We start from the raw sequence: 7,844 nt of genomic DNA, 5'->3' as shown, positions 1-7,844 counted from the left end.
TTTTACGGCATACTCCAGGCCGAGATGGAAATTCTCTTATATCAGTGTTTTCTTCTTTTTTCTTTTTTCTTTTTAAAAGGGTTATTTTTTATTTGAAAATCAACGAAACAGCTGTCGAGGGCTTAAACAAAAGATACACTATAGATCCTTGCTACAGTCAGCAGGGCCAATAGAATTGGATTTTGAAAAGCTCGCTGAAAGATTTACATTGTGGTAGCAGAAAGGATTTGATTGAAGGAGGACTTGATTTGTTCCTGGCTGACGCCTTGGAGATCCACTGCTTTCGCTGGAGGAGACCCACCGCGCTGGACTGCCGGATCAACCCATGAAACAATTCAGTTTCTTTTTGATTTGTCTGGCGGAATGCTATGAAGTGATCAAGAATTCCAAGATCGGAAAACCAAGCGTAGCGGATCTGAAACTCTATAAAAGTGGGCAGAAAAGCGATATCGGGACCGGAATCAAAGCGGAAATCGCATCGGAGTTAGGCGGGGGTAGGCCCATCGCAGAGGGATGCGATGGGGGCCAGATGCGAAAAACCTGAAAAAAAAGAGTGATCGGGTCCGGGCTTTCAACATGCAACACATATCGCAAATCGGAAATCGCAATCAGAGTTAGGCGGGGTGGATATCGCAAATCGGAAATCGCAATCAGAGTTAGGCGGGGTGGAGGCCCATCGCAGAGGGCTGTGATGGGGGCCGGATGCGAAATGGCAAAAACTGAAATAAAGTATGATCAGGTCCGGGCTCTTATCGCTCATCGCATATCGCAATGGTGTATGGTAAATGCTTTGGGTGGGAAATGCGTCCGGGCTCTCATCGCGCTGGATGGGAAATGCGATGGGGCGGAAGCGAAAAGGCAATAGACTGCAATCAATGGCGAACGGCTAATGCTCTGGTTGGGAGTTGCGAGGGGGGCGTGTGCGAAATATATCAGTCTTTTCTATATCAGTCAGATTTGTGGCTATTTAAATTTTTTGAGTACGCAAATTTAATTACCAGTGCTTGAATTGCGGCAATTTCTGATTTTGTTAAAATGTGGTGACTCAGCTTGTTTCTCTGTCAACCTCACCAGTGAACCAATGCCACGCAGGCATCAAGAGTTGTATCAGGCCTTTTTAAGGGACTTATTCACAGTTTTATGGTGCTTGTAACATTTACAATCCAGTTATAAAATATCTCACTGGTAGAACACTTATTTGCGATTTCTACGCTGAGGAACTCTGAATCGTTTTGTTTGCTGCCTGTGCTTATGGAGTCCTAGAAATATGGTTCTCCAGGAATCAAGGTACAGAGATGGAATCTTCGATAATGTGAAGGTCTACTTGCTTAGTCCCTTTACCAGAAAAATTCAATATGAGCTGTGGTATGCATCTCCAAAATTCATTTAATTTATATAGCAAGTTTAATGTGTTTCAGTTTATTATTTGTTTTTTTACCACGTTGCCATGCTCTTCCTACCCTCTAGTCTGTAGGTGAGAATCTTCCTACCCTCTAGTCTGTAGGTGAGAATGAGATTGTTGGTACCTTGAAAATCTTCCTACCCTCTAGTCTGTAGGTGAGAATGAGATTGTTGGTACCTTGCCAGCCGGAATCAACATTAGCTCCCTATAAGGGAGAACAAGATTACTGGTACCTTGCCAGCCCCAATTAACAATTAGCTCACAAAAAGTCCCAATCAACAATTGGCTCATGGAGAGCAAACATGTCACAAGTGCAATTTGAGCCTAGGCGAAGAAGATAATGGCTTCACCTCTTGACATATTCCAGGTTATATTTACGCAAAAATTATATACATTGGTGAGTATTTTTCAAGAAATTTTGGAGGGAAGGTACCGCATTTATGGGATTTGGTAGCGGCGATTCTTTTTGAAATAGAAATTAAAAAATCATGATAAGATGGAGAAGTTATTTAATTGCATCATTAAAGAGCATTTGTAAGTGGCTGCTGCGGAGTTTATAAGCATGTGCTGCAGACTTCCTAAGCCACGGTGAGAAGATCGGTGGCCATTACCTAATATTAAATCAATGATCAAGGGATTCTGCTTGGAATTGTGATATCTTCCATTTTCTTGTTAACTTCAAATTTATCATTTTCATTAGAAAGTCTCTTCCAAAGGTAACAATTAATACAGCTTTCTTCTTCCTAGACTTTCCCACTTGCTGCAGTTTTCCTGCTTATAATCCTCAGAAAGGTTTTCTTTCATAAAAGACTAATGTTCAGGATTATCTGGCTTAAGCTGGTCTCTTCTAGAGGTGTGTGCCATAAACAATGAGAAGTCTAAGGAACTCAGGACGCTAAAGGCATAAGAACACTGAATCCGTTCCAAGAACTTAAGAAGAAACTCTTCCCAGACTCTCAGTAAGGGCTGAACATAAATATTTGAATGATGAAGTACTAAAAAATCAACTATCAGCAAAACACAATGATTTACTTCTGAAAAATACAATTTAAAATACCCTAACAAGCCCTTGGGTCAACATTTGAGTTGAATCAGTACTAATAAGAGATATTCAAGAAGAATGCCCTGTGCTAGTACTAGTATTGTTACCTCTCAGAGTTCTGCTGTTTCTGGGACACTTCATAATTAGGTTCTACTGAGACTGTATCTGTTAACCCTGCATATTCTATACATTTCTATAATACATCAATGAATTAATGTTAAAGAACAACGTAGAATTCACGAAATCTATTAATCCATCCAATGACAAAAAATAATATATGGGATTGTATTTTACTATATCAGAATCTAGTGGAGAAGCCAAGACATTCAATGCTTGGGAATATAAAATATTTTCATGTTAAGAGCAAGCTTCTACGAGGCTACGAGCTCGTCACACGTTTAACCGAAGCATTAGTACGTCCCTGAAAAGGCTAGCGCATGTTTTCACACGCCTGACAAGTGAATCACACAATTCATTTCATTTTCATTTCTTTACGAATGAAATACAAACCCATCAATGCGCCATCATCATTTTTACTACTAAACATAGAGCCCTAAAATTTGATAAAGAGACATACAAATATTAAACAGCTCGTCATGCCATTTGATCACATGCTTGTCTATATAATATACATCAAACAAATAATACAGAATTAATGGCGATTTACTAGGCAACAACAGTCGATTAATGGAACAACTTACCATTCACTGGTCCATGACAGTTGAATTTAAGAAGTAGAGGATGCCATTTGATCACATGGTTGTGTATATAATATACATCAAACAAATTAATACAAATTGAGTGGCAATTTTCCAAGCCAGAACAGTCATTTATTGGAACAACTTTTACTATAAACCAGAGGGGGCATAAATGCATATAACTACTATTAAAAGTCATTATGCTCATTTGACATACTGGAAAAGCAACATATTGCTGACTCCAAGTTCTATAAGCTCTCCCCTTTCTAATCTCAAGAATCAAGCTCTTACGTAGTTCCAGGAGGTTCATTCCCTGCTCCTGGCTTGCGGTTGAGATAACGAATGATTGCATCTTCAACCCATGGTTGATTGTAGAAGTCAGACCTGCCCTCCTTCTCAGCATTCCGGCTTGCTTCCCCGGCAACAAGCTTTAAATCCCTGCTCTGTGAGGCTATCAAAGCATTTATAAACTCCACAGGAGATTGACTAAAGCCCAGATAAAATGCTCTTCTGCGACGATGCTCATGAATCTTTTTAATTGCTCCACAAATTGCTTCATCGCAGGCATCAATGTCCTTGTGCTTCTCAATATTAGCCAAAAACGCACTCATTTCCTTCTGCAATGGGAAAGGAACATCCACTAAAACATCATAGCAAGCATGGCCAACAGGACTATTTCCTGACAATCTTATCTTGTGCTCTAAGTGGATGGGCTGCGGAGGATAGAGATGCTGAGAAAGCTTCTGGGATATAAAAGAAAACTTAATCTTCTCGCCCCCGAAAATCCTCTGCAATGGTGGGTCACAGTTAATGACCGATGGATCAGAAGGATGTTGAAGCTTCTTAGCTTTCACATACTGCCAAAGTGCAGCAATGATTCTCGGTCTTGTATCCACCTCAATGCCGAGAAGTTCAGTCAAGGAAGGCGAGAGCTTGAATTTCTCCGGAACATAATTCATTTCCAATCGAATAGATGCAGTGAATTCTTTGCTACCCTTCCGCTTTATCTCAAACCCTTCCACAGGAGTCGGTGATCTAACATTATCCCAAATAATGACAGGGTTATCAGGATACAGACTAGGATCCAAATTGACTGTGATCCTCTTAAAGAAAGACGAAAACTTGGGAAACGATGAACTCTGTTGCTTTGGAATAGTGCCGGCGGAAGCAGAAGCATCCGTCTCTATGCCATCCTCTAGAATCCTTCCGAGAATTCTCAGGGTCCACGACGGTTGCTCCAACATATGTTGTTTATCATCGGTACCACGGGCGTGGTGGTTTTGATTTGCAAAGGTGTTGAAAACATAGATTCGCAGCGTGCGCTGAAGGGAGGGCGGATTTTTCAGGGCTTCCTGGATATCAGTCTTCTTTCTGGCCAGGGCCGCGTCCACCCTAGCCTCAAATTCAAGCAACTGGGTATACAAAGCGGACTCCGGTAGTAGCGCAGCGACTCGGTCGGGAACCTGCTTCTCGGGAGCCTTGCGCTTCTTCCTCCGAGGGGCCGGGGCTAACTCTGTGGGTTTGAATGGGGACGATTGAGGATTTCCAGTTAGAGATGTGGCTCCCATGGGGCGGACAGGAGGCTTCTGCTGACCACGCTTAGGGTTTGCAGAATTAGGGTTTGACAGGGTGGAAACGCCAGGTTGTGGTGGCGTAGCAGCCAACTGGGATTGGGTCTGTGACTGTAACTGTGGCTGGACCTGGAAGTGTGAGGATGCAGGAGTCGAATGCGTAATTGTTGAGTGGAGGTTTGTCACGTGTGCGGTGGTGTTAGGACCAGGGTTCGAAACCCCCGCCATATTTGTTGCAATGGAAGAGGGATTCGGCCCAGTGGGTAATCCAACACCACCTCCTCCTATGCGCCCGGCCAGGTTGCTATTATTGTTATTATCAGTAGCCATGGCAGAACCCTAAACCCTACACCATCAACGAACTCGAACGGAAAAACAATTGAGATTTGAACCCTCACCTGTGCGTCTTCTTCACCATAGTTTGTTTCATTTCTGCAGGTTGGTCGATTTCCTAGGACTGCAAACACCCTGCCCTGTTTTCCTCGCTCGGTTTTGCTAGATGGGTTGGAAGAGGAATTTATTTATTGGAACAACTTACCATGAACTTAAAAAGAAGTGCAGCCTGAATTTGTGGCTAGATTCTTTGAACAATTAATTATCCTTTGACCGAATGTCATACTGGAAATAAATCACCCGATTCCATTCAATTATGCTCACTTGGTATATGGTTGTGAAATTTACTCTGTTTTATGGAAATGCAGGAGTTTAAACGTTTTACATTATCTGTTTTTAAAAAATTTATTTTATGACATATAATTTGTTAATTTTCCATTAAATGAAATGTTTGTCCTTGTAAATTTTCAAACATGATTATCTGTTTTTAAAAAATTTATTTTATGTCATATAATTTGTTAATTTTCCATTAAATGAAAGGTTTGTCCTTATAAATTTTCAAACATGAGGATGATTTAAAGAACTAAATTGTATATATTATAATTTTATTTTTTTATGCAAAAGTATTTTTTTTATTAATTTATTAAGATAGCTAATTATATTTTTGAGACACGTGCGTTCACAAAATTATTCTATTATTTAAATAAATTCAAAAACCAAGTACTTTTTTTTTAAGAAGAATTATAAATAAGGATGTTCGTATTTTTGAAACTATCCAAAATAATTTCAAACATAATGTTTAAAAGAAATTAGATGAAAAATATCATATGAATTCAAAAATGTTAAGCTCATATGCCATTGGATAGATGATTCCTTCACAAATCCATTATAATCAACTCCATCATTTAAGGACAAATACTTCCTTAAGTTCGCCAAGCTACAAAATGGTGTTGTAGAGAAATATGCAGAAGGGGACCTAAAACTCCATTTTTAGGCCCTCAACAACGTGATTGAGCACTTAAAATAAAATTTTAAATAGCTCGATTGAGGGTTTAAGAAACCCTCTATCGAGCTCTTGACGTGGTTAAATGAAGGCTCGATCGAATCGAGCTATAAGGCTTGATCGAACCACTTATTTTAATTCCCAGCCTAGGTTGTATTATTGAGAAACTAAAAAAAAAGGCTCGATTGAGCTCCTAGATAACCTCAAGTTACACATGAGCTCAATCCAGAGTTGTTTTAATGTTCGGTCAAGCAATATTTAATGGCTCTCAAATAGCTTGATCGAGGGTTGAAAGATTGCTCGATCAACCTCTTAAAAGGGCTCAATTGAGCTGTTTTTTTCACCCACAAAGCTCCCTCGCTTGCCAAAAAGTGTAACCCAACTTCATGCATAGACCCTTTATTATATAGAAATTTGCGTTATAAATTTTGAGTTAAGACGGATTTAGATTTATGTTATTTCATTGTAACTTATTGTTTATACATGTTTTTTTTGTGTGTAAATTAGATAGGTAAGTTATATTATATCATATAAAAAAATAACATCAGATTCTGCTATGTGTATTGGTCTACCACATGGGAAACCAAACCAGTAATATAACATTATTGTTTTTTACCACATAAAGAGTTTTAAACTAATAAAAAAATCTATTAGATATTACCTACCTACTTAACATACCATGACCTATTTTGCAGACTAGAGGGTCCTTTCTATCATCCTTTATCCTCAAAAAATTACAAAGCAACATAACAACACTTGCCATAATGAAGTCTTCACTGGGGTAATCCACCTGGATTGTGATAGGTGGGTTTGTGTCTTCTTCTAAGTTTGTAAACTCTAGATTTGCAAGTTTCCTTACCATCTTCATTATCTTGATCTTTTTCGCTACCTCATCCAAACATAGAAAAATTTCCTATTGTTCTTCTGATCTTTCCGCTAACATCTTTCCCATTATGGTCTTGAGTTGCCAATAAATGTCAATTGTCTGCATGTATTTGGCATTCCTTGTTCTCATATAGCCTATATCTGGAACCCAATTTCCGATTGACTCCACTATTTCATTGTTTGGTATAAATCAATGTTTTATGATCATAACCTCTCTCTCAGCATTCTCAATTTCCCTTTGAATGACTAGAGGGGTAATGCTAAAATAAACATGAGTTGTGTTCTCAACAACTAACTAGACCAAGGAGTTGGATGGTCTCACATTGTTGTGGTTGCCTCTTGTACTAAGAGCTTCCCTACCAAGAGGTATGATTTCCCCTTGGCAATGGAGATAGAACTAAGAAAGAGATAAGGGAAGAATACCAACAACCTAGCCCAAGGGAGGCTTAAAGATAGAATTTTAAAGGAAAAGACTGTGCCTTTGAACTCTACATCAATTAACGAACCCTATCTCTAAAGTTTCCCATCACTAGGCCTTGAACAACCCACTCTTCCCAGCAAGAACAAGAGATGTGAATGGTGGAAATGAGAATACGAACCTAAGAATCAGACTAATGGCCATGTTCATTTTCTTGAATCCATTGACACTTAAGGAGTAAGACCAATAACTCCAACTAAGAGAACAACATTTTTTGAAAAAAGAGAACAGTAACGAGGGAATGTCCTTCCCTACAAATGTTCAAACAAGACTTGTGGAATGCTTTCACTACTGGCTCTGATTCAAAGTTTTGGCTTATAGATTAAATTGAAAGGTAAGGAGGAAGAAGGAAAGAAACCTGAGACCTTGTGACCTACATGAAGTTTGACACAAACCATCTTATGTTTACAAGTGAAGATGACCAAACTAATA

General features: G+C 39.2%; 1 long non-coding RNA gene and 1 pseudogene across 1 annotated transcript; one reads left to right on the top strand and one right to left on the bottom strand.

The window, feature by feature from the left end:
• The first annotated feature begins 299 nt into the window (after positions 1 to 299).
• On the top strand, positions 300 to 1,210 carry LOC149236966 (uncharacterized). Its single transcript, XR_016268453.1, has 2 exons — positions 300 to 618; positions 661 to 1,210. It is a non-coding gene; the product is annotated as an uncharacterized LOC149236966 (long non-coding RNA).
• Positions 1,211 to 3,093: 1,883 nt separating this feature from the next.
• On the bottom strand, positions 3,094 to 5,360 carry LOC149236965 (SWI/SNF complex component SNF12 homolog pseudogene; annotated as a pseudogene).
• Positions 5,361 to 7,844: the final 2,484 nt, after the last annotated feature.

This window comes from Pinus tabuliformis, chromosome 8 (assembly GCF_031772625.1).
Source record: "Pinus tabuliformis cultivar Carrire ecotype Pingquan chromosome 8, CPIR1, whole genome shotgun sequence".
Taxonomy (NCBI): domain Eukaryota; kingdom Viridiplantae; phylum Streptophyta; class Pinopsida; order Pinales; family Pinaceae; genus Pinus; species Pinus tabuliformis.
This window is presented reverse-complemented; position numbering and strand designations above follow the sequence as displayed.